General features: G+C 31.6%; 1 non-coding gene and 4 pseudogenes across 2 annotated transcripts; 1 reads left to right on the forward strand and 4 right to left on the reverse strand.

Moving 5' to 3' along the window:
* Positions 1–4345: 4345 nt before the first annotated feature.
* Positions 4346–5989, reverse strand: LOC149511959 (uncharacterized; annotated as a pseudogene).
* A 632-nt stretch (positions 5990–6621) lies between these two features.
* Positions 6622–8548, reverse strand: LOC149511960 (cytochrome P450 71AU50-like; annotated as a pseudogene). Its single transcript, XR_016333370.1, has 2 exons — positions 7474–8548; positions 6622–7385 (listed from the first exon to the last, which is right to left on the reverse strand). The product of XR_016333370.1 is annotated as a cytochrome P450 71AU50-like (transcript).
* On the reverse strand, positions 8377–15257 carry LOC149511961 (cytochrome P450 71AU50-like; annotated as a pseudogene).
* On the forward strand, positions 15108–15179 carry TRNAW-CCA (transfer RNA tryptophan (anticodon CCA)). The gene has a single exon. It is a non-coding gene; the product is annotated as a tRNA-Trp (tRNA).
* Positions 15258–15404: 147 nt separating the features above from the next.
* Positions 15405–17170, reverse strand: LOC149511963 (uncharacterized; annotated as a pseudogene).
* Between the last annotated feature and the right edge of the window lie 6052 nt (positions 17171–23222).

The following is a 23222-nucleotide window of genomic DNA, read 5'->3' on the forward strand; positions in this document are numbered from 1 at the left end:
GGATTCTACAAGCTTTACCATTACCTCGGCATTGCATCAAGGCTCAGCACTAGGTACACTTCTTTTTGCATTAGATACGGACAAGCTTATGGTACATATCCAAGTTAAAGTGCCATGATGTATGTTATTTGCAAATGATATAGTCTTAGTTGTTGAAACTAATGATCTTAAAGCGAAATTAGAATTATGGAGGCATATATTGAAGTCTCAAAGCTTTAAATTGAGCAGATCCAAAACTGAATATATGAAATATAAGTTTAATAATTATGGACAGCGAGTGCTAGTGTGATTAAGTTGGATAGTGGGTAATATCAAAGAGTAGTCATTTTTTATATTTGGGATCAATTATTCAAATTGATGCTGAGATAAAAAAGGATATAAATCATATGATTCAAGCAGGAGGGTGAGATGGTGAAGTGCATTGGGTGTGTTATATGATCACAACATAACTTTAAAGTTAAAAGCGAAATTGTATAAAACAACTGTAAGGCTTGTGTTGCTATATGGATCTGAGTGTTGGGTCGTTAAGAAATAATATAAGAAGAAAATGAGCGTAGCTAAGATGAAGATGCTTAAATAGATGTGTGGTAAGACTAGAAGAGACAAAATAAAAAATGAAAAGATTCCAAAAAAATTAAGGATAATCTGAATTGAGCAAAAGATGGGAAAGGGGCGTTTGAGATGATTTGGATATGTAAAACGTAGGCCTATTTGTTCACTAATTAAGAGAAATGAGCTTTTAGATTTAGGTGAAACCAAAACTTCCACACGCAGATCACGAAAGAAATGAATGCAAATAATAATAAATAATATAAGTGTTAGGAAAGTAGATGAAAAGTTTGTTGCTAATAGAAATAAATTGCGCAAAAAAATTCAAAATTACAACCTAACATGATTTTTTTTTTGACCTTTCATACAACTAACCCAGAGTTATGCTATAAGGCCTAGTTTGTTGTCGTTAGTATATACTTTTGCATCAGTCATGCAGATCGACAACCGATAAATTAAAGCAATGCTACAAACTCTGATCTGGTAGTACATTTGCTTAAAAGCAAGCAAAACCTTCACATCCAAATTTATTTTATTAGAGTGCAGAAAAAAGAAATTTCATATATGTTAAATTTGGGTTAAATATAATACACATCCAACCTAAAATCAATTAAGAATAAGTGGAGTGACCTTGTTATATTTATGTGCCCAGATTAACCCCAATTTAATAGATTTGGGATTTCTTTTATTCCATTCTAATAAAATTCAAATTCCATAAGCCCTATATCTTACTATTATATAATAGCAGAAGCAACATGTATTTCAAAAAATTATGGCACCACTTAGCTATTAATTTTTTTAATTGTTTTTTGCTCCAAAAAACAAAATGGAAAGATGATGTTTGAATACAAAATTAAATATACATATAATTTGGAAAATTAATCATACAAAATATCACATTTTGTAAAGAATAAATGCATAATCTACTTTTATATTTTGAACTATTATGTTAAAATTGTTGTATTTTAGTCACTTCAGTCATTTGTTGCCTCTGAATTAATATGGTTTCCTTTCTATCATTCGCTTTGCTTTGCAGTTTGCAAAAATTTTTAAGAATCAAAAAGCAAGGAACAACGGAAAAAAAAAAAAAGAACAACAAAACAAAAAATGAATTTTTTAATTCAATTCCAAGTTCCCAACTGAGTAAAACCAAGTACCTCGACCTGTTCTTCAGTGCTGCGCTTGAACCAAGCCTCCTCTTTCCCAATCTCTTCTACCCTCTTCTTCCTCGTCTCCTCCGAGACTACTCCGTCTTCTTCCACTACCAAAACCTTCGCCGCCGCAGCACCATTCCCATTGCCGTTCACGTACTTCACCAAGCTCCCATTGCTCTCGCTCTCCACCACTCCTACCCCACCATTGATACATCCCTCAACTGATCCATTATTATACTGGTACTTACTTGCACTACCATTACCATTCAATACAAACCTACCGTTAACTTCCTTGATAAATTCTTGCTCCCTTTCCTCGTAGGCAACTCCTTCCTCTTTAAGAACTCGAACACGAGAACGCAAAACGACGCCGTTCCAGAAATGGATATTCCCAGAGAAAGAGACTCTAAAGAGAGAAGAACATCTAGAGAGATAAAAGCGGTACTTTTAAGTTGTTCTTGGAGTGAGAAAGTGAAGCTCTTGTAATGGTAGAGATGAAGCCATTAATGTAACAGAATTATCTTTTTCTTTCAACAGAAAATTTGAATCAAACCCTAACTAACACCCAAAATTTTCATTATTTTCCTTTTCTTTTTTGGTTATTTTTAGAACTGTGAAGGTTTTGTTGTTGGAGAGTGAAGACAAACGGACAAGTTTTAAAAAAATTAAATGAGGAGAGAATGGAGAAATAAAAAGTGAAAAATGCGCGGAAAGAAATATATGTAATTTAAAAAAAAAAAAAAAAGGTGGAGATTAAGGAAAACACGTGGCAAGACGATTGAGAGAGTGGGGATTTTGAGAATTGTGATTGAAGAAGACTGTTGCAGGAGATGTCTTGGCCAGAAAGTCTCTTTGACTATACGAAATTCAATTGTACTCTTTTTAGCTTACGTGTCAGTTAATTTTTGTTTTAATTAAAGTTGCCCTTCAAAAAAAATCCTGGACACGTGCGTTGGATTAGAGTTAAAAGTTCATTTGAGTATGCGTTTGATTTTAGTAAAATGAAAAATAAAAAAAAAATAGAATTATGATTAAAAATTTATTATAATGATAATTAAAAAATTTTATAAAAAAATTTATTTAAATAAAACTTATCAAAATTAATATTTAAATTTAATTGATAATATAATAAATTCAATTCACCATACTAAAAATATGATGATATCTAACATCTAATTATAATATATTTAGATGAACGATGAAATTAAATTTGATAAAATTGAAAACAATGATGAAAATAAAATTAGAAACTATAATAGTGAGATTGAGTGTTATAATAGTGAAATTAAAATCGATGGTAAAATATATGTTTGGATGTAAATGCAACGATAACGATGAAATAACATATACTGAGAAGAAAAAATAATAATTAAAGAGATTAAATAAAAACTTGTATAATAAAATTTTTAATAAATTTTTTACTTTTATGAATTAATTTTTATAATAAATAATAAATTTATTAAAAATTAATAATAATGTTTTACAATTTAAAAATTTTTAGCTTTTTATTTTATTAATGAATTTATTAATTATATAAATGATTTATTAAATAATTATAATGATATTATTTGAAAATATTTAAATATAAAAACTAAAATAACCAATAAAACAAACAAATAATAAAAAAGATAAAAACAAAGCATACAAGTGATACGGACATTTTCATCTCTGCACAGAAATTTTAAAGGTCAAAAAAAAAAAAAAAAAAAAAAAAAGGAAGAGGGAGCACGGGTAATAAAGGAAAGAATGCTGCGATGAGAGTGAAATGTTTTCACTGAACCCTGAAGGTCCAGTCAGTTTTTAAACCTCCAGCGCAATTGAAAAGCATGAAACGCACTGAATTGTGCTTTTCAAACACTTCATCAGTCCAGTGAAATGCTTCAACTGGATTTCAATGGAGCTTCAGTTGAATCCAAATGAAGGCTTAGTCAGGTCAGCCTGTCTGTTGATGTTGAGGAGCCCTAAACTAACCCAAAAAAGAAAAACCTAACCCCGGTCCGGTGTACAAGGCATTGGTCACATGGTCAAGTTTCCAGATTTTACAAGGATTTTCTTTTTTTTCATCAATCAAAACCAACAAATGCAAATTTATGAGTCCAAACCAATGTATCATCAACTCAATCGCTCATTTATTGTCAAGTTGGTATGAATGTTGGTAATAATTATTTTTGAGTTAATATCATAAATAGACTCTAATTATTGTAATTTTTAATGTGATATCTAAATTAAAGATTTTAAATAGTTACTTAAATTTCATTTTTATTTATTAAGTTATTCTAATTTTGAAAATCATTAGAATAAGACGTTAATGTGACAGTCAACACTGATGTGGATTACATGTGATTACCATACGAGAATAATGCGGATACCACATGTCATATTTTAAAAAATTAAAAATACAAAATCTTTTAAATAAAATAATTTTAAAATAAAAAAAAAAACTTTTTATTTTTCAGTTTTTTTTTTAAAAATTAGAAGATACAATCACATCACTATTACATAATAATCATGTCTCATCCACATCATTGTTAACTACACTAATGTTTATTCTAACGATCTTAGGAATTAAAATAATTTAATAAATTTAGATACCAATTTTAAATTTTTTTTTGATTAAGTAGCACATTAAAAAAATGTAATAATTCACAGTAAAAGGTTTAACTTTTATTCATGATGAAGAAAAGCTGAACAAATTTCTCTCAAAATAGTTCAAAAACAAAAAATGGCATAAAATATAAATTCTATAAACTGTTAAGTGTATAGATCAAATATAAAAATGACACATTAGTATACGATGACCATATTGAATCAACATGAAAGCTCAAAAGTGGCCTTTGATAAAGTAAAACCAAATTAAATAAAAACAGACTTAGCATGTTTTTTCTTCTCGAAAAGAAGTATGCAAAAGATGAGCCTCGTAAGCTATCAGCAGTTCCTGCACATCATCTGGAAACCTTGACATGAACTCCAAGAATTCATTCTCTGTATATTCCATAATGTAAAGAAAACTCCAATACATTTTCAACAACTCCTCCTACTTAATAATCTGCAAAACTCAATATTGAGGAATCACATGATCTCCCAAACTACTCATCAAAATAATTGGCCTAGAAAAAGACTTTTATCATGTGTTTTCTTCTTCTTCTGAAGAAGAAGTGTGCAAAAGATGAGCTTTGTAAGCCATCAACAGTTCACTTCCACATCATCTGGAAACCTTGATATGAACTCCAAGAATTCATTCTCTGTATATTCCAAGATGTAAAGAAAACTCCGATCCGTTTTCAACAACTTCTTGGAGTTAATAATCAGAAAAACTCGGTATCTAGGAATCACACGATCTTCCAAACTACTCATCAAAAGAATTGGCCTAGAAGCCAAAACATTCCTATCAAGCTTTGCCACATTAAGAAAGAAATCAATTCCTAACTTCATTTTCTCCTCAGAGACCTTAAAAACACCTGGGTTCTTCCTAAATGTAACCAGGCAATGATTGTCTGAAAAACCAAAAGTCTTAAGTAATTCACATTTCTTCTTAAATGTTTGTTCACTCAAGCAACTCAAGGTATAAATAGCATGCACTAACATCCTCGAATCAGTCGAAATCCCCATATCTACAACCCTCGTAACGAGATCCCTTAATGCCGATTCTCGCATCCTAAAAATCCTAGGTTGTCTCGTTAACAACTTTGAGAGCTGAGACCCAACAATCCCACAGCTTTCCAAATACTCAATGTTTCTCGACAACTTTGATATGCCATCTCTAGCAATAAAACCATTGCATCTACTGAAGACCTTAAACAAGTCTTCATTATTATTCCCTAAAATTTTCTTGACAAATTGGATAGAAGGAATCAACTTTTTATCTAAACTACAAGTTAAAAGCGTAGAATTCCTAGAAAAGAACTTACCCAGATGGGGTTCCACAAGACCCAGATCTTGAAAAAGTTTGATTGTTGGCCTAAGCTTCTTTTCTACATCAGCAAACAGAATTTGGGGCTCCAAACGGACAGCAAAGGCTATTTCGGCATTGGAAAAGCCAAGACTTTGAAAAAAATTGGCAACCGATCGAGCCTTTTGGACGGATTTGACATGAGAGTAACGGTTAGAGATTGAAACAGCTTGGGTTTCAGTGAAATCCAAGTTTTTTACAAGATAATTGAAAAGGGGCGGATTCGAAACAGAGGTGGAAGAAGAATATGAGAGAATAAAAATAAATGATTTGGGTTTTAACGAAAAATTGAGAAAATGGAAGATGATTTGAGGGTTTGCATTAAGGTTTTTGAGGAATTCTGTGCAGCGGGTTTTAGGGTTTAAAATTCAATCTTCATAATGCAGAATTGCAAATTCAATTCTAAATACACTCTCGATCAAGTAACGACGACGTTTAGGGTAGAACAATAAAATAAGCAGCGACGCCGTTGCTGGAAAAACAAACTTCTTTAAGGTGGACTTTTTATTCATTGGTCTAATATATGTTTTTGTTTTCTTATAGATAATGCAATTTATGATAAAATGTAATACCTTCCATTTTAATCATTATAATTTAACGCTAAAATTGGCATATGAAATTTATAAATTATTTAGATTTTAACCATTATTAACATTAATAATCTGTAAATTATACATACATGAGTATACAAAGATAAATCAAATATATTTTTTTTCTCCATAGGGTCAAACTTACTTTACATAAAGGTATAGATAATAATAATATTGCTTCATTTATAAATTTGCAGCAAAAATAATAAGCTGAATTAAATCAAAACAATCTTCTATTAAAGTTTTTTTTTTTTTAATTTTATGATTTATCCAATCGAATTTTAAATTAAAATTTTAATATTATATCAGTGCATCTTATGATTGTAAGTCTAAAAAAATGCTAGGATACTTTGTTTTAAATTGGACATCCAAAAGAAAAGGCAATTAATCTAGATCTTATTTATTTAATCATGATAATTAGATATGATAAATCTAAAACTTGCGTTCTAACGAGAAAAACTAAAGTACTAGAGAAGGCAACAAATATAACCAGAAAAGATACTCTAGTAGAAATTACACAGCCATTTTCTCATGTTTTTAGGCGCCAGGTTGGTATAGCCAGGAGATGCTTAGCCCTACGACATACTAGACCACAATCCTCAGTCATGTCCAAGTCAGTAGCCAACATATCATCCGGGAGTTCCCAATCGAAGCAATGCACCAATTGTGCCACCACAAGCCGAACAATAGTGAGACCCAGTTGCATTCCAGGGCAGCCTCTGCGGCCAGAACCAAATGGGATTAGCTGGAAGTTGCGTCCACGAAGATCAATGTCACTTCCAACAAATCTCTCTGGATAAAACTTCTCTGCATCAGTCCAAACCTTTTGGTCCCTACCTAGGCCCATGCGTTTATGAAGATTCGTGAATTCTTGGGTATGTGATAGCCATTCACTATGCAGTCTTCCATAGATGCATGCGGGAGCAGCAATGGTACCACGGGGTGAAGCCTAAAGCTTTCTTTCACAACCATGTCTAAGTACTTCAATTTCTCCAAGTCTGATTCTTCGACCATCCTCTCCAGGCCTACCACATTTTCCAGTTCTTTTTGGACTTCCTTTATCAACCGTGGATGTCTGATGAGCTCGGACAGTGGCCACTCAATTGCAGCAGCTACAGTATGCATTGAAGCTACAAGCATGTCCTGCAAAAATTGTCATATAGAAATATTTTTTAGACCAAAAGGCCCAATGGAGTGAATGGAAAAGTAAATGTGCTCAAAAGAAGAGTACCGATATTATTGCTTTCATATTGTCTCGCTCGACATGGTACTCAACAGTTTCTTCTGATCCAATGAATCCCAGCATGACATCAACGAAGTCCATGATTCTGTTTTCACTTTTGGATTGAACATGCTCATCAATTATCTTCTCAAGGAAGTCGTCAAAGACCTTGGCAATAGTTTTCAGGCGCTTTGTTAGACCCTGAAGATCAAGTCCTTTAATTTGAGGAATGTAATCAGCTAAATTAAAAGCACCAATTGATTGAGTGCCCTGTCGAATTATAGCTTCGAAGTCTTTTTCGTTGAAATCATCATTACTATATTTCTTTCCAAGCACCATTCTACAAGAAATATCAGTAGTAAGAGATGAGACCTTAGTACTAAGATCAACAGCAACTCGAGCAGAAGCAGCCTCTTGAATATACTGAATTAAAAGAAAAAGCTCTTCCTTTCTCATGGAACTGAAAGAATTGATTTTGAGATTACTAAGCAACTCTAGAGTGCACGTCTTACGCATGTTGCGCCAATAGGACCCGTATGGAGAAAAGGACAAGTTCTGCTGATTGTAACCAACATGCTTGGCACCTTCATGAGGCGGCCTGCTAGCAAAAACAAGGTCATATGTCTTAAGGAATAGCTCGGCAGCTTCAGGGGATGAGACAACAATTACAGGCATCAGGCCAAAGCGTAAGTGCATTATGGGGCCATACTTCTGGGCTAACTGTTGAAGATCTTGGTGAGGTATGTTCCCCATCATGAAAAAGTTTCCAAAAATAGGAAGCCCTCTCGGACCAGGAGGTAATCTCTTATTTTTGGCCCTTCTTTTCCATCTCAATGCTTGAAAGAAAAAGATAAGTGCAGCAACTGCAAGAATTGTCCATGACCACTCCATCACCGGCTGCTTGAACAAAAGTTAAAGCAGGGAAGAAGCCTGAGACACGGTCCTTACTTCTGCAACTGGGATACTGATATCATGGGGTGGAGCTTAAAGACAGAAGGGAAAACAAACAGAAGCAAAGTTCAATGACCACTTGCCTCTACTTAATCTAATATTTATCTTATCTAGAACAGTCATAGTACACAAAAAAATTCGAATTAAATGTCGTATAATGAATTAATATTTTGCTTTTTAAATATACAACAAATGATGTCACATTTCTATAATAATTTTTTGGAACAATCACAACATCACATTTGTTCAATTCAGTTTCATATCTGATCATGTCTGAAGCTAGAGTTAGAAAAACAGGAAAAAAAACAACTTCATTTTAAATGTTGTAGAAATGTTAAGTTATTTTTGAGCAGTGATAGACCCTTAATGTCCGAATTCTCTGAATAGGTTTAAGCCGGCGCTGCATATAGGCTTGCATTGAGTCTAGAAAAATAATGTTTTAATATTTTCTCCTTCATCTTATCGCTTTCATCTAGTTGAATTTGATATCGAGTTGGGGATCACAATTTTTTCTTCTGTCAATTTTGTGTCTTCAAGCCAGCTGGTTCCAGCTCAGTGGTATCCTGTAGCTGAGTTATCAATTTTCTCCCTTTGTCTCTTATACTTGTTAGCATCATTGACCTTGAACACTTGATAACAAATTACTTAATTCATAATCTCAGTAGAATTCTCAGCACATCTCCTTTTTGTGCAATTAACTAGCAGTAATTATTCAAATACAAAATGGACAAAATGAACCTAAGCGCAATTAGTTGTCGAAGCGCGTCGTCTGGGTGCTCCCAATCAAAGCAATGAACAAAGTGTGCCACCACAAGCAGAGCCATAGTGGGACTCAGTTGTTTTTCAGGATAGCTTTTATGTTACGGACTTAAAGAGAAGTCATGAATTTCACATCAAACATAATAGAAGGATCTTTGAGGTATAAAAAGATTCACATAATCTTTATCTTGTGAGGTACCTTTTGTAGGATAAAATCGTGAGATCAAAGGGACCAGAGCGAAAAATACCTCACAAAGATTTGAACCATGACAAAAAAACTGATCTAAGACGCCGAAAAAATGAATGTCTGAGTCTCGAAACCGCACGAATTCGAAGCTTAAATTTCGACCCGTAACATTTACAGTCAGAACCGAACGGGATTAGTTGCAAGTTGTGTCCTCGGATGCCAATGTCACCTAATAAATATCTATGGAAAAAGCTTATGGGCCAAGGACCCATAGGATGATGAAGATTCGAAATTCTTGGGTATGTGAAAGCCATTAACTATGTAGTCTGCCAGAGCCCCACGAGGGACCAACAACGGTACCTTAGGTTTTCTCTTGCAACCATATCCAAGCAGTCCAATTTCTCTACATCAAATTCTTTCACCATTCTTTGCAGACCCACCACATTTTCCAACTCTTTTTGGACTTTATTCATTACCTGTGGAAGCTTGATGAGTTCGGATAGTGTCCATTCAATTGCAGTTGCTGAAGTGTCCATTGCCGCCACCGCCACAAGGATGTCCTGCAAGGGAATTGTCGGCAAGAAGTACGGTTTCTAGATTCAAGGATACCGTGAAAATTAGAGAAGAAAAATATAGATTTAATGGTTTTAAATTTCAAGTCCTATTTTTATCTTTGGGAAAATCAAATATTGTTTGTTGAGATGTGGGAGATCATTTCCAAGATTATGGCTTCAATATTGTCTCACTCCACACGGAACTCAGTTTCTTCTGATCCCGTGAATTTCGACATAATATCAACAAAGTCCTCGGTTTCATTATCATCTTTGAATTGAACATGCCCATCAATTATCTTTACAAAGAATTTATCAAACACCATGGAAAACACTTTCATGAGCTTTGCTAGGTCTTGAAGATCAAGTGCTTTAATTTGAGGAATATAATCAGCTAAATTAAAAGCCGCTCCTAGTTGCATTCCCTGATCTCTAATTACAGTTTTGAAGCCCCTCTCATCAAAATCATCATCCAAATATCTTTCTAAGCACCATTCTACAAGTCATGTCAGTAGTAAGAGATGGGAACTTAGCACTAAGATCAAAAGCAACACGATCACAGGCAGCGTCTCGAATGTAGTCAATGAAAACATGAAGCTTCTCCTTTCTCATGGACTCGAAAGAATTAATTATTTTAACGTTACCAAGTAATTCTAGAGTGCACATCTTTGATCTTACGCATGTTGCGCCAGACCCGTATGAAGAGAGGGACAAGTTCTGCTGATTATAAGCTATATATATATATATATATATATATATATATACTTGCCAGCTTCAAAAGATGGCCTGATAGCAAAAACAAGGTCGTATGCAACAATTATACGCACCAGGCCAAAGCGCAAGTGCATGATGGGGCAATAATTTTGAGCTAAGGGTTCAAGATCTCGGTCAGGTTTATCCTCTAACATGAGAAGGTTTTCAAGAATAGGAAGTCCTCTCGGACCAGGAAGTAGTTTCTTCTTGCCCCATCTTTCCGTGCCAATGCTTTAAAGAAAAAGATAAGTGCAGTAATTGCAAGTGCTATTTCAATCAAATACACCATTGCTGGAATTACTTTGCTGGGATTCAAATAAGGCTGAGATACCCGGTGCTTTATGTTAGGCCAAATGGCCCCAATCTAATCACACTAACGAAAAGCGAAATCAAATAATTAATCAAATATATAAGAGACAACAATTTAACATAGTTCATTCTAATTAACATACATCTACATATGAGAAACAAGATTCATTAGTTGTAGAGAATTACAAACATATATAAAAACATATAAACCACTCAACAATCAATACCCATAGACCTTCTCAATCTCCTCTAGTTCTATGGAGTATTCTCAACCCAAACAAACACATACACATATGCACACTTTCAATACAACCAAACACATACCCATATGTACCCATACATCATACTTATGTGGACCTTTTCAGTCTCTTCTAGTTCACTCATAAACAAATATACACACCCATAAGACGTAAATCTTCAGTAGTCTTATGAGGTGTCTATTCATAAAACTCTATAACTCTTATACATCTTTTTTTCATACATAACACTGTAGAAACTTCACCTATTTATAACTATATAAACTTGCCTATTAAGAATCCCTTTCCTTTTATAATTCTTTTTCTGCAAGTTAAACTTGCCTATTAAGAATCTTCTGTCTCTTAAAATTTTTTTTTTCAAGTCTTCTTGTCCATCAAGCAATATCTAACAAATCTCAAACAAATCTCTAACAAATTTCAAACAAATCTCTTATAGGATTTGAGTCATTATTTCTAACAATCTCTACCTTGACTTAAATTACATCAATAATCTGTTTTTATGCTAGACATACTTGGTTTCACCTGTAATGGAAGTATCACCATCATTTTTTTTTGTGTATTTTCATGCTTTACGCAAATCGATCTTTAAAACACGAACTTGAACTTTTTTTTTTTACTTGGGCTTATCTAAGCTTGTCTCTTCCCATGTCTCGAACCATGCTCTGATATCACTTGTTAGAAATCACCATAGTTTTGATACCACTTGTTAAGCCAAATGGCACCAATCTAATCATACCAGCGGAAGCGAAATCAAATATTAATCAAACATATAAGAGACAATAATTTAACGTGGTTTGATCTAACGATCTACTTTCATAGATGAGAAATAAGATTCGCTAGTTGTAAAGAATTACAAACAAACATCAAAACATATAAACCACTTAACAATCAATATCCATAGACCCTCTTAATCTCCTCTAGTTTTATGGATTATTCTCAACCCAAACAAACACATATCCATATGCACACTTTCAATACAACCAAACACATACCCATATATGCACTCATACATCATACTGATGTGGACCCTCTCAGTCTCTTTTAGTTTACTCACATATACACACCTATAAGAGATAAATCCTTAGTAATTTTATGGGGTGTCTATCCATAAATCTTACAACTCTCTTATATCTTTTTCTCATACCTCTCATCTAGTTCATTCACAAACAAATATACACACCTATAAGATGTAAATCTTCAGTAATCTTATAGGGTATCTATCCATAAATCTTACAACTCTCTTACATTTTTCTTTCATACCTAACCTTGTAGAGACTTCACCTATTTATAACTATACAAACATGCCTATTAAGAATCTCTTTTCTTTTAAAATTCTTCTTTTACAAGTCAAACATGCCTATTAAGAATCATCTTTCTCTTAGAATTCTTCTTTTGTAATTCTTCTTGTCCATCAAGTAATATCTAACAAATCTCAAATAAATCTTTAACAAATCTCAAATAAATCTCTTATAAGATTTGAGTCATTATTCCTAATAATTTTTACCTTAACTCAAAGTTCATTAATCATATGTCTTCATGCTAGACATGCTTCGTTTCACCTATAATAAAAGTCTCACCAGTCTTTTCTCTTGTGTATCTTCATGTTTTACGTAAATCGATCTTTAAAATACGAACTTAAACTTTTTTCTTGAATCGAGCTCTTCTAAGTTTATCTCTTTTTATATATCGAACCATACTTTGATATCACTTGTTGAGAATCATCACAGCTCTGATACCACTTGTTAGATCAAATGACCCCAATCTAATCACACTAACAGAAGTGAAATCATACAATTAATCAAACTAATAAGAGATAATAATTGAATATGGTTCGGTCTAACTGCTTATGTCCACGGATGAGAAACAAGATCCACTAGTTGTAAAAAATTACAAACATACATCAAAACGTATAAATCACTCAACAATCAATACCTATAAACCCTCTCAATCTTCTCTAGTTCTGTGGATTATTCTCAACCCAAACAAACACATACCCATGTACACATTTTTAATACCACCAAACACATATCCATATACATCCATACATCATACCTATATGGATTCTTTCAGTCTCTTCTAATCCACTCACAAATAAATATACATACTCATAAGACGTAAATCCTTAGTAGTCTTATGAGATATCTACCCATAAAACCTTACAACTCTCTTATATCTTTTTCTCATACCTAACTTTGTAAAAACTTCACATATTTATAACTATATAAACTGGCCTATTAAGAATCCTTTTTCTCTTAGAATTCTTTTTCTACAAGTCAAACTTGCCTATTAAAAATCTTCTTTCTCTTAGAATTCTTCTTTTGTAAGTCTTCTTATCCATCAAGTAATATTTAACAAATCTTAAACAAATCTTTAACAAATCTCAAATAAATCTCTTATGAGATTCAAATAAGGCTGAAATACCTGGTGCTTCAATACGGTAGGTATCTCCACCAAGATAACAAGGTAAAAGCCTGAGACAAAGCCTTTACACTTACAGCTAAGGCATTTTGAAAGCTAAAAACTTGGAGCTTGAAGATAAAAGGGAAAATGATAATTAAAAAAAAAAGGTAGCGAAGTTCAACGCCTTAATATACATAATACATTGATGCCCAAAACATTTAGTGAAGAGTTAAAACCTACAAAATTAATTCATATAAGATCAAACCAAAAGGCTTAACTTTCTGGGAATACTCAGGTTGTGAACTTGAGTATGATAGACATAGATGGCCAAATAGGTTTCGATTCTCAAAATAATTAAGAATATAGTTTTAATTTTTTATTTTTTTAATACAGTTTTAGTTTATGCAATTATTTTAATCGGTTATCCTTGTACTGTAATTAAAAGATTAGTAGGATGTCCATTTTTGTTTTCAAGTACAATGAATTCAAACAGCTAGAGTCTCAAATGTCAATATCAATTCAATTTAAATATTTAATCTTTTGATAGATCAACAAACTTTTCAACTTAAAAAATAAAGATTTTAGCATCCAACACATTTAAATTTTAAATATTAATATTTGAAATTTTTTCTTTATTTCATACAACAACTTACTTTATACTAAAAAAATTTATTGCCAAAAAATTGAATGCCATGAAGATAAAAACTCATCATCATAAGCCACTTTATTAGATCTGATCAAGAGTTAGGCTATGCACCCAAAACTTATAGATTCATTCAAATTTTGAGAGAATTTGGATAAAAAATTAAAACTTGTTAAATGAACTTGAACTTAATTTTTAGATTTATTTAAATTTCGATACAGATCTTAAACAAAAGATTTAAAGTCTGAACTCGATTTGACCTAATCCAAATTCATATATATATATATATTTAATTTTTATATATATGTGAATTATATATAAACTAATTCACATATATATTATATATATTTTATTAAACTTAATTTTTATTTTTTATTTTAGATATATAATTTTTATTTTTAATTTTATAGATATGTAAATTAAATATAATCTCATTAAACTTAATTTAATTACATATTTTCTAATTTTTATTATACAAATAAAATTTAATGGGTGAATTTAAAATTTATTTTTTTTTAATTTAGAGTGGATTTAAAAAATTTTGAAACATAAAATTTCAAACTGAATCAGACTTGAATAAATATATAAATTATTAATATCAAATATAAATTTAGCTTAGCCCAATCCATTAACATTGTCTTACAAATGACATTGATTTATTTTTATTCTTATTTTCTCTTGATCATATTTATTTTTTTATATTGTAAAAGTGTTGCCATTTATATCACATTAAATAGACTTAAATATCTTTAGAGAATTTTATATTCCATTCAATTCTTGCATTTTATATTTAAACCACATATTAAATTTACTGGTGAACGTTTGCAAATCTCGGATCCGTGGCGCAATGGTAGCGCGTCTGACTCCAGATCAGAAGGTTGCGTGTTCGATTCACGTCGGGTTCAAAACCTCGATCCCAAGCGGATTCTTAATTTTGCTACTTTTGCCGCCCCCACACGGGGCAGCTCATGATTTCCTTCCATCCTAATACTCTGTCCATCCCAGCATTTTAACACAGAAGCCCCTATCTTCTACAAACAACGAACGGCGAAAAGAAAAGGAAAGAAAAAAAATTTAGGATTCCGAATATTGCTAAAGCTTTTTGTTTTACTAGTAATAAATTTCAGATATCAGGAATTTACGGTATAGCCAATAGGATTCCAGCTTAGGCTACAACCATGATTGTCCAAGGCTAAAAGACATAAATACAAGCCAGCCAGCGGGCGTTTCCCCCATCCCTGGAATGAAATGTAAAGGGAGGGAGTGAAGGACCTATATCTGGAGCATAATGCATTCCAAACATCCGATGTCCCATCCAAAACCTGTAAAATATAAATTTTAAGTTGAAATATTACAATGAACTCTTCAGTCTATAACATCAATAGATGGATGATAGTTCAAATAGGCTTCAATGTTCTTCTTGTCTAAATCTTGCAAGAATACTGTGCTTATTGTCCAGATCTTGCAAGCATACACAAAGAATGGTGTGAGTAAAACCTCAAAGAAACCTAATTTTATTTGTCTACAATTAGATCGTGTTCGAATAGAGGATGGAAAATTGTGGCTCAGACAAAAGAGATAGAAAACGACCTATAAAATGAAAATATGCTGGAATTCAACTTTCTATGGAGAAGAAACCCTCAAGGACATGTAGTGAGAAAAAAAAAGTTATTAAAATGAAAAAGTCTTCAATCTACAAGATAATAACAAATGCAGAAATATCCAAGCACCCCTTAAATGTTGCAACTTCAAAGCTACTTGGTCATTGGAAGAACAAAGGCGGCCACTTTCTATTATTTTTCAAGATTCTGATGCTGGGTAAAGAGAACATACGAAGTCCTTGATCTGCTGACTGTCAGCCTGTAGAAGGTTTGTTCTTGCTGCCACCAACAAAGAAACTTTATTTCAGACAGAACCAATGTGAAAAATCAAAGTTAATGTTAGGACCACCAGTTTCAAAAATTTTAAAACTACCTGCTTCAGTTGACAACTCGAAGCCAACAAAAGACAGAATACCAGGGCAGTTAGCATAAGCTATGGACATACGATGTAAAACAGAAGTATGTACGTCTCTTCCATCTGCATTATAAATGGAGATGTTACCATCCTCGTGTTTCCACTGCCCTTCAAACTGTCCATTTTCTGCATCTCTTATAACTAATAGATTTGGAGGATTTGCATTAAAAAATTGCAATGCAGGTGTTCGCAGTTGCTCCTCACTACAATATGAGCGAAATCACGGACAGCCCTATTTGCAGCACATTGCCGCTCAACTGTCATAGAAAAAGAAAAAAAAATTGAATGAAATCAACATAATGAGCAATGTCCAAAACACTTTCCATACAATTGACATTTTATTAGACTCTTACAATTTATATATTCATGTTTGTCTATCTTGTGTCAAACATATATAAAACACAAAAATTACCGTCACAATTTGTGTCCATGCCAAACACAACCCTTTCTCTTATATTTTTTGGCTAAATTTACGTTTTTTCATAAAATTTTAATCTTGCTTTATTTTTTTATATTTTCTTTTATGATTAAAATTAACGTGCTTTAAAACAAAATAAATGGTAAATGCATGACCACCCAAACGAGAATACCAATTCAAACATATTTGTTTCATATAAAAATGTGATTCAAGAATAACTATACCTTCTTGGTCAATTAATCCCACTTATTCTCCTCAGTTCGACCCTCATCTTTGTCATTTCCCTACATTTCGCATTCAGCTAATGCTGGAACTTTAAAAGTTTTCTTGGCTTTACGTTTTGCCATTTACACTAATTTTTTTTGGGTTTAACGCCTGAATTAGAATTAGCACATAATTTTTAGATTTAAATTCTGAAAAGAAAATTGAGGGAAAGCCTAATTCGGTGCCAAGATATTTTCCTCCACGACAAAGACCTAGTATTGTATGAAAAGGGCAATTAACAACAAGGCTTCAAGTAGAGTTGGCAACCCAACCCGTCTTTGGAGGGTTCCGACCCGACCCGACCTCCTAGGTTTTTTTTTTTTTTTAATAAAAAAATCGAGTTTCGGGTCAAGTTGGGTTGGTTATTGCTAAGAAAGAGTCAGGTTCGGGTTTTAGGCAAAATTGACCCTACCCGATATTTATATAAAAATTAATTTTTTAATTAATTATTTAATTTTTTATTTATATATATTTATATAATTATATATTTAAATATTTATATTTAAAAAATAATATTTTATATTTTAAAAAATAATATTTTATTAATTTCGAATCAGATCGGGTACAATTTATACAAATGTCGGGTCGGATCGGAATTAGGTATGAAAAAAAATAAAAATTTTTTTGGGTAAGGTCGGGTTCGGGGCAAGCTAAAACCCTCATCAACCTGACTCGTTGCCAACCCTAGGCTCGAGTCATCTTTGAATCATTAATTCTTTTGAATTTCCTTTTTTTCTCTTGCTTCTCTTTTACGATTTGCAAAAGATTTTGTTGGGGGCTTGGAATACAAAACTTGCGATCCAAAGTAGAGGTAATTATTCTCAATTTGGGCTTTGAATAGGCTTCACTTCACTTAGAATTTGAATATGTAGAAAGTTTGTCTTTTTTTTCACTCCAAGAAAAAACTTAGAGATATAAATTTTCTTTTCTATTTTCTAAAATTTAAAGCATGTATTGGATTTTCTAAGATAAATTGAAGTTGACAAAATATTTCGACGAACTTGACTACTGAATTTGTTAAATTTTGTTAAGATTTAGCCAACATATTTAGTTCACCCTAAACATTTAGTACATGATAATTATTTGTATCTCCTATTCAAAAAATTATATTTGAATTCTCCTTTTATCGATTAAAAAATTGAAGAAAATAAAACAAAATGATATATGTGATATTGGATAACACAATGAAAAATGTTATATTTTTTTTATCATATAAGTATCATCTTGCCCGCTTCAAAATTCGTACTCTAAGACTTTTTAATAATTTTTTTTACGCTCTTTGATATATACTTGTAATTTTATCTTAATGGTTTAGGTCAATATTTTTTTTGTACTTTTTTATAATTTTTTATATATAATATTATATTACAAATAAAGATTATAACCATTTTCAATATGTATCAAATAGTACATCCATATAAAAAATTAATATAAAAATCAATCAAGCAAAATCAACATAAAACTTGTGTGAATCTAAAAGTCATAGGATTTGAACTCTTCCTTACTTTTGGGACAAAGCTTGTTGGCAAACAGCTTCTTATATTTAGTTGTCTTTAGAATTGAATATGTTTAGGAATCAAATTAGGTCAAATCTAATTGATTTTTTGAAAAAAAAAATTTATCTAAGTCTCGTTCATCTATCATGGAATTTTAATTTTTCATTATGATGAAAGTGTAAACATTTTTAATTCAATGCAAATATTTAGTATAAGAGTAAATACTTAGAACTAGTCTGCGCTATTTTTTTTATTCTTTACGTTTTATTTTAGTGGTTAAAAAGATTTTATGAGAATATAAAAAATTCTAGTTTCGAGTCAAAAATTTTTTTTATAAGAGTTATACCTTTTCCTGATTAAAAAAAAAAGGAATACTTTGAAATTTTTATTTCAAAAATAAAATACTTGTACTTTTATTTTCCAAAGTAAAATACTCTTTGTCTTGTAAGCACTTGATCATCATCACATCAACTATTGACTTCTCTCTACCTCTTGTTGTCTTTTTATACTTTCATTGTCTTTTCTTTTCTCAATTTTTCCCTTCATAATCATTTTGATTTGAAACTACCATTAAGAAAAGCATGATATTTCAACTCATCTCAAGTTAATTGAATTAACCATAAAAATAAACAAATTTTTTTAAAAAAATCTATGGCTCTTTTTTGTTTAATGAAGGGTATAAGTATAACCCTTAAAAAATTAAAAAAATCTTTGTAAACCAATTCACAGTTCATTTATAGGTAACAACATAAACAATTATTCAAGCTCTTTAGAAATTATCTTATTCTCGTTGTTGTTCAAGACTTTTTCCTGCCAATCAATTAGCCATAGATTCTTTTGTCTAGATATATGCTTATGTTGCCAAGTCTATCAAAAAGATTTTATACGGCTCTCACCATTGGTGCCAAGGGATGATAGGTGATCTTTTGCTTTATTAATATGAAGGAGTTTAAAGAGTCGGATTCAATTTCAAGTCGATTGATTCCTAATTTTTTGGGCAATTCTATATAGCCCCCTAACTATGACAGGTCAATAAAACAATCATCAAGAGAGCTAAGAAATCCAGCTACTAGATTTACATTTTAATTCTCACTCTTTTAATGATCCAATGGCTCTGACATTTTTATTATATTATTTTTGTCCCAAGTCCCAATTGTCATAGACTTTAAGCTTAAACAATCTTATTTATGGTTTTCTCCAATTTCATAGAATTTCTCTTTTCTTTTTATTTCTATAATATTTATTGAGATATGAATATATTAATTATCTCTTTACTTTTTTAATTTATTTTTTTCTATATGACATTGTATGGATTTTTTGTGATACATGAAACCTCAAGTCAATATCTATTTTTGTAACGCCCTTAATCCCATATTAGAATAATGTGTGGATAAAAATTGATATATAAGTTAAGACTTAAACCCAAACTTGTGAGGCACCTTTTGTGAGACAAAACCATGAGACCTTCGGGTGAAAGCAGATAATATCTCGCAAGTTTAGTGCGGGTCTCCACAAATAATATAAGAGCGGTTACTAGTCAACAGGAATTAAATGCTACATCACGAGTCACTGAGTGTTACATAGTGAAGCTGTATGAGTACTAACTATTAACACGACGGGAAGCTACCTCTAAAATCTCAACGTTCAATGTGATCTTGGTTATATTGTTAAACTCGACTTGATAAAGAAGTCAAGTTTTAAAAGTAAGAAAATTATAACGTCTACAATCCAACATTGAAAGTATGTGTGGATTTGACTTAATATATAAATTAAGACTTAATCCTAAATCTGTGAGGCATCTTTTGTGAAACAAAATTGTGAGACCTTCGGGTCAAAGTCGACAATACCTCACAAGTTAGGTATGAGATTTTACAAATGGTATCAGAGCGGTCACCAGTTGACAGAAATTAAGTACCATATCGTGAGAGTCACTAAGTGCTACATGATGGGGTTGTGAGAGTTACTAAGTGCTACATAATGGGGAGTTACCTTTAGAATCCCAACATCTGGTGTGATCTTAGTCATGTGATTGGATTCGGCTTGACAAATAATGTCAAGCTTTAAAGGTAGAGAGATTGTAATGCTTCCTATCCCATATTAGTATGATATATTTATAAAAAACTAAACCCAAACTTGGAGATGCCTTTTGTAGGACAAAACCATGAGACCTTTGAGTCAAAGTGGATAATGTTTTGCAGGTTAGGTGCATGCCTTTATAAATAGTATCAGAGCGATCACTAGTTGGCAAGAATTAAGTGCTACATCGTGGGAGTCATTAAGTACTACACGGTGAGGAGCCACCTTTAGAATCTCAATGTCTAGTGTGATCTTAGTCTTATGGTTAGAATCTCAATGACAGGACATCAAGCTTTAAAGGTAAAGAGATTGTAATTTTCTCAATCCCATATTAAAAGAATGTGTGGATAAGAAATGATATATATGTAGAGGCTTAAACCTAAAACCTGTGTGATACCTTTTATAGGATAAAACCATAAGACTTTTAGGTCAAAGCAGATAATACCTCATAAGTTGGGTACGGATATTCTCAAATGGTATCAGAGTAGTCACTAGTTAGTGAAAACTAAGTGTTACATCATAGAAATCACTAAGTGCTATACGGTGGAGTCGTGGGAGTCACTAAGTGCTACATGGTAGGGAGCCACCTCTAGAATCCCAACGTCTAGTATAATCTTAGTCTTGTGATTAGACTCAGCTTGATAGAGATGTCAAGATTTAAAGGTGAAGAGATTATAACACCTCCAATCCCCCATAAAAGAATGTGTGGATAAGTAATGATATATATGTAAAGGCTTAAACCTAAAACCTGTGAAGCGCCTTTTATGGGATAAAATCGTAAAATTTTTGGATCAAAGTAGATAATATCTCGTAAGTTAGGTGCGAATCTTTACAAATTATATTAGAGTGATCACTAATCAGCAGGAACTAAGTGCTATATCGTGAGAGTCACTAAATGCTACATGATGGGGAGTCACAAGTAGAATCTCAATATCTGGTATGATCTTGGTCTTGTGGTTAGACTCGACTTAACAGGGATGATAAGTTTTAAAGTTTGAGAGATTGTAATGCCCTTAATCTCACATTGGAAGAACATGTGGATATGGTATAGTGTATATATATAGAGATCTAAACTAAAACTTGTGAGGCATCTTTTGTGGGACAAAACTATGAGACTTTCATGTCAAAGTAGACAATACCTCACAAGTTAGGTGAAAGTCTCCCATTATGTTAAGGGATTAAATATTTTTTATTTGAAAATATAAATTATTTAATTTTTTATTTTAATAGAAATTAAAATTATTTAATTCACTTGATCATTTGATTTTAATTATTTTTAATAAAATATCACATGTCATATTTTATAAAGTAATGGTAATCGTATTTTAGTAATTTAATAAGTGATTCATTTTATATTATATTAAAATTCAATATGTAATTTAATAGAAACATTATAATAATTTTGAAACAAAATGTCACATGTCAACTTCTTATAAAAGCACTCATAAAAACATCTATGTAATTATGGTATAAGGGGTATTATAGTAATTTTGATCAATTATAATAGGATTGAATGGAGTTAAAGATGTAAGAGAAAACTAGTCCACGGCATAATAATACTATGTCATAATGATAAAAGGTAAGACTGGAAAACAGACTATCAGTTCAACCAATGAGGAAAAGTTAAAAAAGACAAAGGTGATTGACATAAAGATTAAGGAAGTGAAATAAGCAAAACAGAACAACCTTAGTTAAAAGCAACAAGAAATTGACAAAAAAAAAGTGCTTTTAAGTCGCTCTAAGCTCTTAAGCTCCATACTTGTCCAAGTCATAAACTTTTGCAATTTTTGAATAGAATTACAGAAGTTGAACTCCTAAGCCTGCATAAACACTTGTCAATAGAATCAAGTTTTCAAGCTAGCCATAAGAAAATTTGAAATACAAATCTTCGTTTTGATTTAGTTATACTTTTTTATTATATGCCATCCTACTAACAACAAAATACTATCAATTAGGATTTGTCTTTTCTACAAGAAACAATATTAACCTAATTAAACAAAAAAAAACAATTAACCAAAGACCTAAGGTTGATGACAACAAACCAGAACCAATAGAGGACATCGTCTCTATACCATTCTTGGAGAATAATCCTTAAAAATGTACGCTAATTTAGGTCAAGCTTAACCATAAGAAACACCTAATTTAGCTATTAAAAAATAATACCGACCTGTTTGCATGGACATCATCAAATATGCTAGGGATTGATCTCTAGGAGATGGTTCATAGGTTACACATTGACTCAAACATGAAGCTAGTTTAGCAAAAGAATAAGATCTTTGCTCCAAATAGGCAAAAGGTTATTTAAATTAATATTTAAATTCAACTGATAATATAATAAATTCAACTCACCACATTAAAAATATGACTATATCCAACCCTCACTTATGGTTTATTTGGATGAGCGGTGAGATTGACTTTGATGAGATTAAAAATAATGAAAAAAGTGAGATTAGATATTGTAACGATAAGAGTGGATACTGTAATGATGAGATTAAAATTTGTGATGAAATATATATTTGGATGCAGACGCAATGATAGTGATAAAGTGAAATGTAGTAAGAAGAAAAAATAATCATTAAAGACATTAAATAGAAACTTGTATAATAAAATTTTTAATATATTTTTTACATTTATGAATTAATTTTTATAATAAATAATAAATTTATTAAAAATTAATA

This window comes from Durio zibethinus, chromosome 24 (assembly GCF_047325235.1).
Source record: "Durio zibethinus cultivar Kanyao isolate XHJ-2024 chromosome 24, ASM4732523v1, whole genome shotgun sequence".
In the NCBI taxonomy this organism is placed as follows: Eukaryota; Viridiplantae; Streptophyta; class Magnoliopsida; order Malvales; family Malvaceae; genus Durio; species Durio zibethinus.